The sequence below is a fragment of the Dunckerocampus dactyliophorus genome, chromosome 13 (genome assembly GCF_027744805.1).
Source record: "Dunckerocampus dactyliophorus isolate RoL2022-P2 chromosome 13, RoL_Ddac_1.1, whole genome shotgun sequence".
Classification (NCBI taxonomy): Eukaryota; Metazoa; Chordata; class Actinopteri; order Syngnathiformes; family Syngnathidae; genus Dunckerocampus; species Dunckerocampus dactyliophorus.
The window spans coordinates 12413823-12430004 of NC_072831.1; the positions used below are offsets into that span (position 1 = coordinate 12413823).

At 40.2% G+C, this 16182-nt stretch overlaps 1 protein-coding gene and 1 long non-coding RNA gene across 5 annotated transcripts in view; one reads left to right on the plus strand and one right to left on the minus strand.

Moving 5' to 3' along the window:
• Positions 1-16182, minus strand: part of LOC129192702 (KATNB1-like protein 1) — a 45162-nt gene that overhangs the window by 7839 nt on the left and 21141 nt on the right. The window contains exon 2 of one of the 3 annotated variants that reach the window (XM_054796988.1): positions 11518-11545. The exons of the other annotated variants lie outside the window; for them this stretch is intronic. The gene's annotated coding sequence lies outside the window, so the exon portion shown is untranslated. The remainder of the gene's footprint in view (positions 1-11517; positions 11546-16182) is intronic. 3 annotated transcript variants of the gene reach the window in all.
• The window catches only part of LOC129192703 (uncharacterized), a 65528-nt gene continuing 49860 nt past the window's right edge, over positions 515-16182 (plus strand). The window contains exons 1-5 of one of the 2 annotated variants that reach the window (XR_008573470.1): positions 515-584; positions 10180-10247; positions 10336-10411; positions 10510-10724; positions 11086-11801. This is a non-coding gene — a long non-coding RNA (uncharacterized LOC129192703). Of the gene's footprint in view, positions 585-10179; positions 10248-10335; positions 10412-10509; positions 10725-11085; positions 11802-16182 lie in introns of those variants that run through there. The other variant, XR_008573471.1, reaches the window with a different exon arrangement.

Genomic DNA, 16182 nt, shown 5'->3' on the forward strand with positions numbered 1-16182 from the left:
GGGTAGGTGAATAAAAATGAAAAATGACTAGCGCCTAACACTCACAATTACAGTACGAGTGCGCATGAACGCCTCACGGCATGAGGAGCCCTAGCAGGAAGGAGACGGAGTAGTGATGGAAATTTACTCTCTTTTTAGAAAACCGGTTCTTTTGGCTGGGCTCACTAAAAAGAGCCGGCTCTTTGTTGTCTTAAACTAATTTATTATATAATTTATGTGTGATATCAAAATGTTTATTATTTAAATGGATTTATTTAAACTTCAATGAACAGCTTACAAAATATATTATAATATGTTATACTATAACAACAAAGACCTATTTCATTAGGCAAATTGGGTCAAATCTCTTCATGCAAATTTGTCACGAAGAATCAGCCAGAAGAGCACCTCACTCCACCCCTCACCCTGCTTAGTGTTGACCAAAAAAACTAACCGGCTCCCAACTGGCTCCCAACGACGCCAACCGGTTCCTATCGTTCATTTCAAAGAGCCGGCTCTTAAGAGCGATTCGTTCGCGACCGACACAACACTAAGACGGAGCGTCAAGTTGCTCATTGCTGTCTGTGAATCATATCAACAAATAAGTAAGTTTGATGATTATTTTGTGCATTAAGAGTGTTTCATCTTGAAGAATTCATTTATATTGGTGTTCCAATTAATCCCCACACGGCGCAGCGGTGAAAACCTGTCACTGTCAGTGGGGATTCCCGAAAATGAGGCTATATCGTTGGTTGGATGTATTTTTGCATTTCGGATACTATTAAGAAGGAGGTAGTGGTTCTTTTAGAGTTGGGACACCATGGAAATAATCCGGTTAGATAATGAACACATTATACTCAACAAACAGGATCAAAACTAGCAAACTGATATTAGTGCTGAGCTAGCTTGTTTCTAAGAATGGTGCTTTCAGGTGCATGCCGTAACTCCGCGGTCACAAGTTGCTGCTGCATTCACGGACACTTGGTTATCGCAGGAACACACCCAAACATGCACGTGCAGCCCAGATCACGTGATATTTACCAAAGCAACCACTTGTTGCTCATAACAGTAAGACAGTGTTACAAAATGTAATTTAAATGTATTTTCCCCTTCAGTTTGGTATGAAATGAATATGCAGAATTAAACCATAGCCACTGTGAGGGAACAAATGAAGCTGAAATTCAAGCCATTCAAAGGGAAGGATGCCAACATCAGAGTGGAGTAAAATATGTGGGAAGACTACTTATCTATTGATCAGTGCTCATGTCAAACTTTATTCTAATGTAACCATGCAAAATAATGACACATTTTGACCCAAAATTACTCTAAAATGAAGGACCAATGAATTATGTTGAATAGTTCAAGTTAATTAAGATAAAAGGTTAATGTTTTTTAAGTGTGCAAATGTCTGAAGGGGTACGCCACTGTAAAACGTTTGGGAAGCACTGTCGTCGAGGGATGGCACATGGACCATGGAAGAATCCATTACATTTTGGTGAGGATCTGGATACAGGTGCTAATAAAGGAAGTTATTATTACAGTTGGAGTTACTGTGGCATTAAAGGAACAACCCACCCCCCAGAAGAGTAATTGATTTATTTATTTAAGATAGGGACAGTACATATTAATGAACATATACACGATATGTAAATATGTCAGATTCTAGCCAAAGGCTAATTTCTATCTGTTGTCCCTGGACAGGTTGATGTTAAGCACATTAAGACACAGTTAAAAGTTGATCTTTTAATGATAATATGTGAAAAGTTGTCATAACGTCACCCAAATTAAGGAAATCCAGTGTACCAGGTAGGATACAATTACAGCAATAGATCTGGACAGAAAAGTGGTTTCAGGGCTCAAATCTGACCTTTATTAGGGCACATTTTGTAATTATAAAACACAGCAATTTTATTGGCAAACCACTGAAGCAAAGCTATGATGCCTAGACAGAACATCTTGCCAAATGTAGACCCACCTAAACCAGACTCATACCAAGCAAACACGGTGGCTTCAGTATTTACATGTCTGCACTAATGTGGCTTTATAAGAAGCCACTAACAGTAGTATCTTTTTTCCTGGCACCACATCCTGATCAAGAAAAGTCTCCCTGAATTACATAACAGAAATCAAGCTCCTCCATACCTCAATGTGTGTTTTGTTCTGTGGCATCCAAAAAAGCAGCTGGCCTCTGTTTTTCCCTCCCTTGCGCTATGTTCTGCTCTTTCTTTTTCCAACCCTTAATCCTAATGGTTAAAAGGCAGGACTGACCACAAAGTTTTTAGTCAGCATTCCTGCAGGATGAGAGCTGCATGTCCAAAGAATATGCTATGCCCCCAATCAAGACACGCTTTGTTCACCAGGCACATTGTGTGGTTTAATCAGTCGGAGAATGGAAGTCACTGTCGCTGGGCGAAACAATGTCCCGTGATTAGACTTGCTTATGCTTCCTAAAGAATACAACATTGGGATTAAGTGGGCATTAAGGGGACTCCGAAGCTCATCAGATGATGAAAGGGAAGAAGTGACGTAGAGGGAATATCTCACTGGGACATTTTAAGATTCAACTTACCTACATTGAATGTGACATCCAACAGATTTCTATCTTTTATCTCATTCTAATGGAAAAGGAAACACATGGAAACAAGTGATTGGTTACAGAACAGAGGGTGACGCACATGTGAAGTATGGACAGTATGGATTATAAAAAAAATCAACTGTACATTGATGAGTAACTTTTCTATTATTATTGACTTTTGCCAATCACAGGACACATACACACATTCCTCTTTATGGACAATGTACAGTCTCCAATGAACCTAACATGCGTGTTTTTGAACTGTGGAATGAGAGTTTACATTATGTTTAGCCGTATTTGTTTGGATTCTGCAGATTGGACTGCAGATTGCATTAATTATTTCACCATACAGTTTTGTAATATTGCTATGTTTGCACTCTACTCATTGAGGCCCAAAATGTTTTTGTGGCACATTTTAACCACCAGATGGCGGTATCAGTCCAGCCAACAACTGCGTAGTTCAATCTCAGCCCTAATTTAGCTGTGCACTTTCAGAACACCACAGAAAGCAATATTTGGCTAAAATGATTTTAAGTAATATAACAATTCTCTCTTGCACATCCATGTGATCATTGCCTAACTGAGACGAGAGGCGAGGTACACCCTGGACTGGACTGGTCGCCAGTCAATCACAGGGCACATACAGGTATAGACAACCAACCATTCACACTCACATTCATACCTATGGACAATTTAGAGTCTCCACTTAACCTGACATGCATGTTTTTGGAAAGTGGGAGGAAAGGTACCCGGAGAAAAGCCACGCATGGGAGAACATGCAGACATGCAGATGCCCAACAGAGATTCGAACCCAATCTCTTGCCAACCTCCTGAATGTGTGGCCAACATGGTAACCAGTAGGCCATCGTGCGGGCCATGAGTGTGACTTGATTATCATATATACAGTGGAACCTAGCTTAGCGTCCACCCCGGTTAGTGTGTTTTTCGGTTTATGTCAAAAATGTCCACCAAAATATTGGCTCGGTTTGCGTACATTCTTTGGTTAGAGTACAATATGCGGCATGCTATGAATATGTTATGCGCAAGTCCAGCTGTGTTCTTCATTTATTTTTTTTTATCACAAATGTCCTTGTTAGCATCCTTAGCTTGCTAACAAAATGTCAACTGGAACCGATGTCACCCATCTATCATGCCATCAGTGGTTGACTTACAAAAATGTTAAGACATGACACGTTTTTTATAGTTTTATAATTAATCGTTTTACATGCATAAAACAATTCTAAACGTATATGTATGACGAGTGAAACGGATAAATGAACATTTAAGGTTACTTTAACCTTCACTGATCATCAAAATGTTGGCACTTGCAACTTTCTTTGGCTTCATTTTGGGTTACTGAGGTGAGAAACACTGTTGAATTCAAGAAATATCTTATGGGTTGTGTTGAATAGCAAGGTGTTGATCTTGCTGCCACGTGATGTCTTTGGGAACAGCCACGTCAAGAATCACATCTTCAATGAAGGTATAAGTAACCTTAAATCTTCATTTATCCCTGTCATTTTTCATTGTATACATTTAGAATAGTTTTCTGCATGTAAAACTATAAAAATTTGCGATATTTTTGTCTTTCTGCAACCGATTTAGTGTATTTACATTATTTCTTATGGGAAAAATTGAAAACATTCTGTAAGAAATGAATGATGCCAATCAAAGTTCCACTCTATTGGCCTGAATTCCTGACCTCAGTTGGTCACATTAGTGTGAGTTTTATTCAAAAAAGGTCTATTATCGTCCCTTGTCTTTTCACCTCACACCTATACCTGCATCACAGTGCTCAGTCTGAAGTGACCCTGTCCGGGCGGCTCTTCATACTGTCGCTATTTTATGTAATCCTTACATAACTTCATGTAATAAAGATCCTTCCCATTGGCCAGCTTAGTTAATGGCCCGTGTAGAAGATGAGCTCCAGCATTCCTGCTGTATTTATTAACCGCACACTGGTAAATTGGCACTACAGAGCGCTTTCCATGAAAGATTTTTTTGAATACTTTTTTTGACCGCATCAGTTGTCATCTTTGGACATTTAGTCATTTACTTTGGACGCTTTTCTTAATGGCCTTTGGACTTAAAAGAATATGCAGTTATCTGGTCACTGGTAAGAACTGCAGAAACATCTGGAGTCAGTACTTAGCAAACTTACCCAATATTGAAACCTCTGTGGTAAAAAAAAAAAAACCTCCATTAGTTTCCTCTAATGACTTGGTCATGGAATGAAAGGGATGTATTTAGAGGCCTCCTTTGTTGAGTGACAAGTGTTTGAAATATACCAAACTCAGCTGTGTAACCTCTAATGACTCATCTAAACTCCACCCGAAGCTCCCCCACGGTGCCCTAATTTTGCAAACGTGGCCCCGGTCACCAACCACAATGGCAGCAAATGCAGTAAACTCAGATTGCAAAAGCTCCCCTCTTAAAAACCAGTGGGTGTTGTCATGGAATTGATGTCCATTCGAACTCCTTTAATTTGGGGATGCAGCTGATGGCCTGGCTACAGTAGAGTTTATCTGTTTTTTATTTTCCTGAATAGGCCTTCTACTAGAAGTTCAAAGCAGACATAACCACCACAGATTCACAGTCATGATGCTAACGGGATTTAATGTATGTTTCTATCAGGGCTGTCAAAAATAGTGGCAATGGCGGTAACTAATTTGTTTCATTAACTCATTCAATCGCAGCCATTTTTCAAAAGACAACCCCTTTAGTACCGGCCATTTTAGAAGATTTTGACAGATTTTTCAAAGCACATAGAATATTGTGTTCTATGGCTATGTAAACATGGAACCTACCAAAAGAAAGTTTAGACTCCCATCTTTAATTACAAAAGTTTGTTTCTTTAGCAATCAGCAGTAGGACATAGGTAAGAAGATATCAGTTCCTGACAAGAAAAGGGAGAAAAACAGCCTTTTGTGAAATATACATTTCAAGCATAATTTTCACTTTGACACAAATTTTTTGCTTTTGTGACAGCTCAAGAAAGGGTTGTTGTACACCAAAATATCAAATTATTTACAAATATACTGTAACACCATTAACTATTTACAATTTTCACGTTTGGAAATAAACTGTGTGTGTGCAAGTGTGTGCTAGCGTGTGTGTGCGCGTGTGTGCATGCGTTAAAATTTCCCTATAATGCATAACCTTCTGCACGCTACACTCCTTAATTGTCCTCCTTGCTGTTGAGTGTGTTTTTACATGCAAATGATCCATACAGAGCTCTTATCAAATGCACTTCTGCCACCATGTGGCTGTTTTTATAGCTTAAAACTGCTCTAAAAGTGACATCTATTTTAGTGTGCATCTGCGTTATCACCTCTGTTTGTGTCTTAAAATTTCCCTATAATGCATAACCTTCTGCACGCTACACTCCTTAATTGTCTTCCTTGCTGTTGAGTGTGTTTTTACATGCAAATGATCCATACAGAGCTCTTATCAAATGCACTTCTGCCACCATGTGGCTGTTTTTATAGCTTAAAACTGCTCTAAAAGTGACATCTATTTTAGTGTGCATCTGCGTTATCACCTCTGTTTGTGTCTTGTGCAAAAAGACGTAAAAGTACGTCTTTGGAATCGGCCGTTTGGGTTTATAAAAACGTATAAATACGTCTCTGGTGTTGAATGAGATAATTATGTTAACATTTTTAGCCTAATTAATGCATGCGCATCATGTCAAGCCACACCTCTGTTATGATGGCAGACGGAAGCAGAGCGAAGCGTCCTCACACAGTCACGCAAAGTCTTACGCTATTTTAGAACCGTATTCTAACCTGAACACAACAATAGCAGTGCAATTGCAACACCATATATGTATCTCCAACTCACAATCACATCTCTAGTCCTCCTCGGAATGACACTTCCTCATTGTCACTAGATGGCCGTGAGATGCATTCACAGAAAGTCCGAAAATCCCAATAATGTTTTTATTATGCGTGAATGTGTGGTCTAAATAAACAGAAAACCAAAGAAAACCCATAAGTGGATATTCTTATCAGTCACTAATGTAACTCTTACTGCAGAAGTACAATTTGATGCATTTAAGTATGCTCGGCCTCCACTTCCTTGCTAGCCGCTTGACATTCATCTTAGCTCCGGTGTGGCCGCCTCAATATCAATGGGTAGACAGGGAACCACACAGATGCCGGACGTCGCTTTCATGCTTTCATGTGTTCATGTGCATGAATAAACAAACAGAGCTGATTGAAAGGCAGCCACTCATGGAGGTGGTGTTAATTCCACGCCAAACATATAGATAGATAGATAGATAGATAGATAGATAGATAGATAGATAGATAGATACTTTATTACTCTCCAAGAGAAATTCACATTTCCATCAGCTCTGCAAAAATGGGCTGCTGTATTTGTCGGCAAGCAAAAGATGACCTCATCAAACAGCCTCGCAAGCGTGTAAACAAACGTGGGTGGCTAGTAGCGAACTAGCTTGCTCCTTCGTCCATCCATCTTCTAGATGTGCTGCCTATCCTCAGTAGAAATGTAAAAATTCCCGGAAGTAAGCAATGACAAAATCTGACGCTGTGCGCGCTCGATAAGGAGAGCCCGTGGGGGCGAAAATGCTGCTTTTTCATATGATGTCGGGTGTATTTTCAAGCGAATACATATTTGTTAGGAAGATTACTTTTCCTCTAATTTTGCATCAGATTTACACTGAGTGTTGGACCACCTCGACTCATACGAGTGCTTTGAAACTTAAGTCCAACTTTAAGCCTTTCAAACTCATGGATCAGAGCTTCAGGACAAGATAAAAGGTATGTAGGATATAAATTCACTTTAATATCAATCTGCAGGTGAAATTTCATTAAAATCTGATGGTGCAAAATATGTTAATTTTGGCCCTGAATTACTGTGGACATGCAATTGGTGACGTAGAAACAAATGCAGTGTACTGCTGCACCGTGGCGGGGTTACGTGGTGGCCAGGGTTGGCTGTGGCTAGACATTTCAGGTATCAACTGACTGCCACCCCTATGTGAGTAATGGTCTCACCTTGGCCACCCCAATTAAAAATTTATGGCTCTGCCACTGCTGATGTACTAAGAGTGCTGCGCCTACATGAATATTTCTCAGGTGTTTTGCAATGTTGTACAATGTTCTTTACAGCCATGTTGAGAAGCTAATTGCTGATGCTGTATCCATTAGCTTCACAACAGATATGTGTTAATTCCACCACGGGAGATATGTCATGTTACACATACTGTATTGGTATCAGTATTGGCTGAAATCGGTATCGGAAATTGAGAGTTGGACAATACCGGCATATTGGTTATTGGCAAAGCCAATATCAAAGCCAATGTCGGACATCCCTAAAACAAATATATATTTAATTGTGTCCTGTCGTTTATCTTTTTGTCTTTTTGTTCATAAAATACAGTAAAAATTGGCATATTTTACACATATTGTACACACATTTTTTTTTGCAGGAGAATGAGGACCTATGAGTTTTGCCATTTTGTATATTGTACATTTACTGACCTGTACAAGGTAACTGGCAACAGAACAATACTGAGTTTAGCCTCTCCTAACTAGGGGACTACACAAAGGAGCTATATGTACAAGGTTGATGCATTACCAGCCACAGCACTTCTCTCAGACAGGAAGATTACATCTTGTCGACTACAGGACAGCTGCCCAATCCTAAATCCCAGTGACTAAACAGTGACAGACCGGCTGGCCCTGAGCCCGGTCGCCATCTGCGATGTTAGGAACTGAAAGGAGGAACGCTAGCGAAGCAATCCCACAACCACTGGATCACTGAAAACTGCTTTGTTCATATGCAAGAGGGACACGTTTCCATTCATGTAAACACTCCTATAGCCCAGAAGACTCTAAGTGGGCCTGTCACACTGATGTCTTGCTTCAAGTCAAAAAAAGAGTGTAGAGAACTCTATGAAAAGGTTAAGCAAGATTTTGACTGTCAAGAAAAATAATTACATTGTGTTCGACACCCTGTTAGTTTCATTCTTGGAACAGACACCCTCAAACACCCTCTGTTGCAATTACCGGATGCAGCAGCAACCATAGAAACAAAAAAAACAAATACCACAAGCTAAGTAAACATTTTGGTTCCTCCAAAGTGTGTTAATCGTAACCCACTGGGATACATTGGATTTACAGTTGTCATCCCCACTGATATTTTTTATGCATCTAACATGTAAACATGCTCACAGTTTGTGTGTTTATACAGTCCATTTTGTAAAACGGGCTAACCCAAAAAGGTTGATGAAACTGGATTATGCCAAATTACCCAACAACAGTAACACTGGGGCAGTTTGAGTTGAAACAGTGTTGTTTTGGGCACTTGTTTACAGCAATGCAAACTTCAGAGTTCTTTTAAATTCTTTCATATTTTCATGTGTTTTGAATCTCTGTGTAAAGAGTGAATGTTTTTAAAATGTACAATGACAACGCAAAAAAATACCAAACTCCTTGCGTAACTCATTACATTTATTCATCCATCCATTTTCTGCACCGCTTGTCCTCACTCGGATCGCGGGTATACCGGAGCCTATCCCAGCTGACTTCATGTGAGAGGCGGAGTACACCCTGGACTGGTTGCAGGCCAATCACAGCTTGGAGTAATCAAAGAAGGAGTAATTCTGTTACTGATTCCATTACATTTTTGGGAACGTAACTAGTAACTATAACTAATTATTTTGAATGGATCACATAAAAAAAAAAAAACAGAAGATGTCTGATGGAATACATTGCTGTCTATTTCCATGTACATCGAGTACAGATAACTTACTCATCTGCTGCATTGAGGACTAACGTGCTGGTGACAAAATGCTGGCTGAGCTTTAGCGTATTCTTCTCACTATGCAAAGGTTAAAGTGAAGCCTGCCCTTGGTGGTTATCTGACTTTGCGCACGTCTGCTCTACTGGGTCAAGACCATGTATCATTTTAACAACATGTGTCCACAGCTGGAAGTCGAGGTCTGTGCACATCATCAGCTTCTCCACGGAGGTAGAGTCCTAGCCAGTTTTGGCCAGGACATTCTCTTCAAGCAGAGCGAGTGGCTGAAGAAAGATTTGCTAGGCAAGACTTTCTATTCATCTTGGAAATCCACATATGGGACCTCACTTTAAGATCAGGACACCAAGAGAGAGTTGAGCAGTACGAGATCTGTGTGGCGTTCATACCATCATGGTTTCTATGTCTATAGCTTAGATCAGGCCAGAGCAAAACGACACCAAACCGCCAGTCTTGCCTTTTACCGCTATGGTAAAAGCAAGCCTAACTTCTCAAGCAGCTGTGTGCGACTAATAGGTGTTTAGGATAACACATTTGCACGCTCAAGCAGACTGATGTCCCTAACAGACAAAAAAAAATTAGCAGAGCAATCCCAACATCCCTTCAATTGAAAAAGCAGGACTTTGGCTTGGCTGACATCCCATTTGCAAATGTTTTCCCTGGATTATGTTTTTCAGACTGTTTGTTGCATTTAATTATTTATCTGCCGTGGAGTTTTTTTTTTTGTAAGTTTTTACGGCTCTGATTAACAGGCAATGGATGGGAGAAAAGATAATTTATCTTGCAAAATATGTCTTTAAATGTTATATATTTTTCCCCTAATTATTGAATTTCTTTTCCAGGTGTTGATCTGGAGCTGTGGTCACATGAGCGACTTTTGGAGAGGTTGGGAATTGTCTATGGTGACAAAGTCAGTCCAGCATTCCTTATCCACCGCATTGTAACTCCTTTATTAGTTTTGGATCAACCAAAGAGACGTGCTATGTTTTTCTATTTAGGTGCATATTTGGAGCAAAGTGTGTGTGTATCCGAATCCCAGAGCTCCAGTGTGCATTTTTACAGTCTCCGTCTGCTGTGAGTACTTTGATCGCAGCTTGCATTTATCACATTTCCACATTAATACACAAATAGAGAGCAATGTCAACAAAACATTATTATGTTTTTGTGTACAGGCCTTTCTGTCTCTCTGCAACCTTAAGAACTCAGTGCCAGCTATTCCACTTGTCAAGCGCTGCCTGATGTGGTGGCGCTAACAGCGCCTCATATGCTTTCTCATCAAACCACACGATTAGTCAGTGGCAGATCAAAACCAAGCCAAGCCAAGACCTTGCTCTGTAAATGCCACACATGTCGTGACCACCATCCACAACGTTTTAGAGAGTGTAAGGTAAGTAAACTTGTAGTTGAATGCATGGTTTGTCTGTCAAATGTTCCTATAGTATAGGAAACTTAAATGTTAGCAAATGCTACTCTTGTAAAAAAATAGGTCTACATGTTATTGGGCGCGGTCAGCGACAGCAAGTAGTGTGTGCACATGACATGTATGTTGTCGTACACTAGAGCAGAGCAAAATGTGTTATTGTTTCTGTGGGTTTTCTGCTGCGTACGACCGCTGCTACTTAATTATTGCCTACACTGCAGTTCCGATTAATTAAAGAATAAAAACATTCTGTGTTAAAAACAAATACTAGTGGAAACACAATCCATCCATTTTCCTCTGCTTATCCGGGTCTGGGTCGCGGCAGCAGCAGTTTCAGTAGGGAAGCCCAGACTTTCCAGTCCCCGGCCACCTCCTCCAGCTCCACCGGGAGGACATCAAGGCGTTCCCAGGCCAGCTGTGAGCCTTCTCCCAGCTGGGCATGCCCGGAACACCTCACCAGTAGGCATCCGGACGAGATGGCTCCAATCGATGTGAAGGAGCAGCAAAATACACGAACAGCAGTGCCAGTTATATGCAAGATATTTTTTTGCTCTGCTGAATGAATGAATGAATTTAACTGCCAAGAAGGAGGATTCTATACCCAAACTCACTAGGGGGTGATCAGCACGAGGCACACATGCCGGCAAATACTGTAACTACTTCTTAAGCGAATCTCGTGTTTCCGGACAAAAAATTTACTTTTTAATTAATTTACGGGAGCGAAGCGAATTTACATGGAATGCCACAAACCGATAGTCACCTGAACAGGGGAGCCTCAGGATTCAAATCTGTTGAAAAAGCAGAAATTTTGCATATAACTTTATGGAAGTATGGTACAACAGTTTAACCAAAATTTGAATACAAATGTCTAAAGATCAGCTGATCATCTCTCCCTCACTTCCCACTGTTTTTTGTATTTTCTTTGGTTTTTAGTGTACTGAATACCTTCTCACATAAGTGATATTGCGCCAACAAAATGTAATGAAGAAATAAAAGCAAACAAATTGTATCTCGTAGTTCTGAAGGTCCACCGTACTTGTCTTAAACAGGCCATATATTTTATATTATATTATATTTATATCAACTTTCTTTATGTTGTTGTTCATTGTTGTGAACTCTTCTCATTGACATGCTACCATAATCGTTATGGTCATAGCAAAAATAATGCAATTCCTCATGAGAAATGCAGTTTCTATTTCAAACACCTGTTTAAGCCACACAAAACAATTCTTGGACCATTGAAGGGTTAAGACTATGCTCATTTCCTGTTCTTTACATATTTCTTAAAGTAAAAGGCTGGGAATACAATTAGACCGATCAAGTCCTCTTACTATCACTCTATTAAAATGACATTCTCCTTTCAGCTAATCCCATCAGGATATTGGAAACTTCTAGGTGGCCAACAGGAGCAAAAACAAATAGACAAATGGAAATCTCCGCCTACACAAAAGGCACTTATGTAACCGGGGGATGCTTGTGGCTTGGGCGCATGCAGAGTGACAGAGGACACTTCTCGATTTTCGGGATTAATTCATTCCCAAGGGTCCGTCTAAAACTGAAACGTACGAAAAATGAAATAATTTTCCCATATTAATGTAATTCCCATTAATCTTTTCCAGATACACAAAAGGTTAACACAAAATACTTTTAATATAGTATTTAGAGTTTTACATGCAGAAAACAATTCAAAATGCATATAGGTAAATAACGAATGAAAGGGACAAATTAACACAGAGAGAGCCACACGGACTAAAAAAAAAATCAGCTTATACCGGCCTACATCTAAAACCTCCAAAATAAGCACTGTGATACAAGCGGTCCGTTCCAGACTGCGCGATAGCACTTCTATCCAGGAGCGTCCCGATAGAGCCCACGTGATCACAACACATTAACATGTGCTAACATGTTAAAAAAGTAGCAAGGGGTAGGAGTGATGTCAGCCATGTGGCAGTATTTTTCGGTGAAGTCCGAAAAAGACATTGCAGCTGAGTGCAAACCAAATCAAACAAGTGCCACTAAGTTTCACTTAGTGGCACAGAAACAGGGAAGTTTAATATGACCAACCTCACCACGCATTTGAAGTAGCATCACAAAATGGATGAGAATTTTTGCAAGACCACGGAAGCAAGAAACAAACCTGTGGCTGCCTTAAACAAACAATGCTGTCTGAAACAAATGCAAAGCGTGAGAAACTCCCACGCTTTTGCGCTCAATGACCAGACCCTGTTGGTGGTGAGTAATGTTGGTTTTAAATACCTACTGTGGTGGACTATGGTTCTCTGTTTGAGTAATATCACTTGATCAAGCCTTTTCTAAAATTCCACACTATAAAAGAAGTACTAAAAGTATGTTTGAGTTGTGCTGATATTAGATCGGTATTGGATCGGAAAAAAGTGAACACGCCTAACAAAGACAACACCTTCATATTTTGTGATTTCTTGAATTCAGTAGTTTTTCACCTTCTATATCAAAGTGCTGGCACTTACAACTTTGTTTTACTCCATTGTGGGTTATTTTGAAGCCATGATCAATAAAAAAAAGCAGAGGCTGGTGGAAAAACTGTGTAAGTTAGCAAAGAACTACAGAGTCAACCGGTGATGAAATCATACAGTAGATGGGTGATGGGGCTGGGGGACAGTGACTTTTAGTTGAGGTTTGACAGCATGTTAACAGGCGTATTTTGTAATAAAGACACATTACGAACACAGTTGGACTCACGTAGTGTATTAATAACACGACACGGCTGAGTCAGCAACGTGGGGGATACTTTGTTTGGGCACTCGAGTCAGCAGAATGATACGTTGGAACAATAGTTTATGTAACATTGCCAACTGAATGAGCCTTGCGGGATGCCGTCGTATTCTGTAAACTAATTCTTGCAAGATTTGGTGTCACTGTAAGTGTGTGATCGAAGATGGCTGAATAAACTGCGGGAAGTAATCTGTCTACATCTTTACTGATACCACAAGATTAAAATTTTGTCGAAAACTGGATTGTGCGAAAACTGGTGGGTTTGAAAACCGAGATTCCACTGTATGAGATTCTGAACAAGATTCTGGACTATACAAGAGAAAAATATATAACACCAATTTGCACAAGTAGTATCCCAAGTAGACATGTGCTTCATTTAAAAAAAAGATCAGGCATCTGTAGCATGTCTATATCAAACCACAGCTTTGTTGAACTTCTCTCTGATGTCGACGCCCCACAGTGCCGTGGTGTCTGGCCTCGGAAAGAGACACAAGCACACCTATGCTCACATGTTCTCCGTGTGCCGACCCACTGCTAACTGCCACTCACATAGCCTCATGATTGTAAGAGTATCTGTAGCAAAGATCAGTACCGCTGAGTTTCTACTTTTTGACCTGCTCAGGCTGTACTCGATATATTGTTGCCCCCCAACGAGAGCGAGACGAGGAAAAGGTAGTGTTGAGGGCAGAGCGTACACCAGCAGAGCGGCTGGAGAGGAAAGACTCTATGAGCCAGACTCTGTGTAACCCAAAAGTGGTTCCTTGTGTTTGTTTACAAATGCAATGTGATCACTTTTATTGTCCAATAAAAACTACCAGTTTTTCCACGTTGTCATCTATGTGCAACGTGCAGAAAATGATTTGCGGAAAGTCCTTGCTCTTAATAATGAGTGTGGCACATGGTGTTACACGTTTGCCATCATTTGTGATTTCCTAAATTGCTGAAAAAAAGGCATTGATCACGATCCAGGAAAAAGAGAACAAGCAGAAAATATCATGTCACTTCAGTTCATTTGCCCCTTCTTAATTACTTGTGCTGCGATTGCGAGATACAGTCACAGTCAAAACTGTGATATCATTATTAAGACCTGTTGCTGACATATCTTTACTTGCCTTTAACAGGGAACACATGCTTTTATTTCCACGTCTGATCCACATTACACCATTCATGTCTCAACTAAGAGCCTTGGCAGACCCTGTTTATGTGCATGTACAAACAAACAACACTTTGAGACATTTTGTTCTCGAGAGCAAATTAATACGTCTGCTGGAGGAATCAAACATTAAACATTTTTGACATGAGATACTTGACTGACTTAAAAGAAAACTGCACTTTTTTGGAATTCATCATCCACAATTTTGCATCACCCACAATCTTTATCTGAAAGACGAACACAAGAGAGAAAAACAGCTCGCATGAGGCACTTACCAGTGCATGTAATAGGCCCCACCTATTTTGACTATAAAGCCCTTTAAAAAAAATCTCCAAAAATGCCAACAATGTTCCATTTACCTGCATGTAAGTGACCTGCATATTAACCAAGCTACAGCGACATTGTTATTGTAGGAGCTAACACCAAAGAACTACTTTTCTGGCAGAGTGACAAAGTGCCATGCTCACAGCGCCAGTCAATGCCTCAGGCCACTACCGAGAGGTAACGTCAGCTACCGGATTTGCTGCTGCATTGCCTGTGAGTTTGGAAATGTTAATGCTAGGTTATAAATCATGCGTCACACATGTATAGTAGAGCATTGTGGCAATAAGATGAAAAGTTGGCCAGCATCGCTAGGAAGACTCAGCTAGATGTTTCAGGATTTTTTTTTTACCTGAGGACTATGGTGAATTTACCAGCTCAACGGGGAGCACAAGTCCAAATCATGTCCTGAAAGATACAGCCATCTTATCAGTTGGCATCCCAGTGAAAGCGGACATTTAAGTGACTGTTTTTATCAAGCTCTTATTTTGTCGATGAAACATTTAGTACTAGTGCTACATGATAACGCTTTGAGAATGGCTTAGTGTTGGACCATAGCTGGATCTGCCTAGCATTCTCTGCCGGGGGGGAGTAAAAGTAAAAAGTAGTAGTCGTCGACACAAAGTCTGCCATGATTAGTAACAGCAAATGCTCACTCTATGTTGCTGTTGTTGACAGAAGTAGTTGCTAAGAACTCTGTGAAGTCAATGCGCCCAAGAAGGAAGCTCAGGTAATGCTTAAAATGACCAAAATACAGCAAAATACTGTGTTACATGTTATCATGAATGTGCCTTTGTTACTACATGGACACAGCATGTACAGTATGTAAAACGATGTTTTTGGAGGTGTTTAAATAGAGGGCTCTATAGATGGACTACGTGAATCCCGTTATCCGCATTGTTAGCTGCCTCATGCTGAAGGGGTGAGGGCCGTGCGTGAGCTGGAAGGTGCTTGTCACTGCCGTCCTTCCATTGAGAGGAAAAGGCAGTGTTCTTTTTTTATGCTCTGCTGAATGAATGAATGAATTTGAATGTCAAGATGGAGGATTATATACCAAAGCTCACCAGGAGGTGATCGGACTTTTACAACAAAGTAACAGAGCTTTTCCTGGAACATGATTGGGTGCGTGTACTTCATATACATATAGATCTCACAAATGTGTTTCAGTTAATAAAAAAAATAAGTATTTCAAAGCAAAAT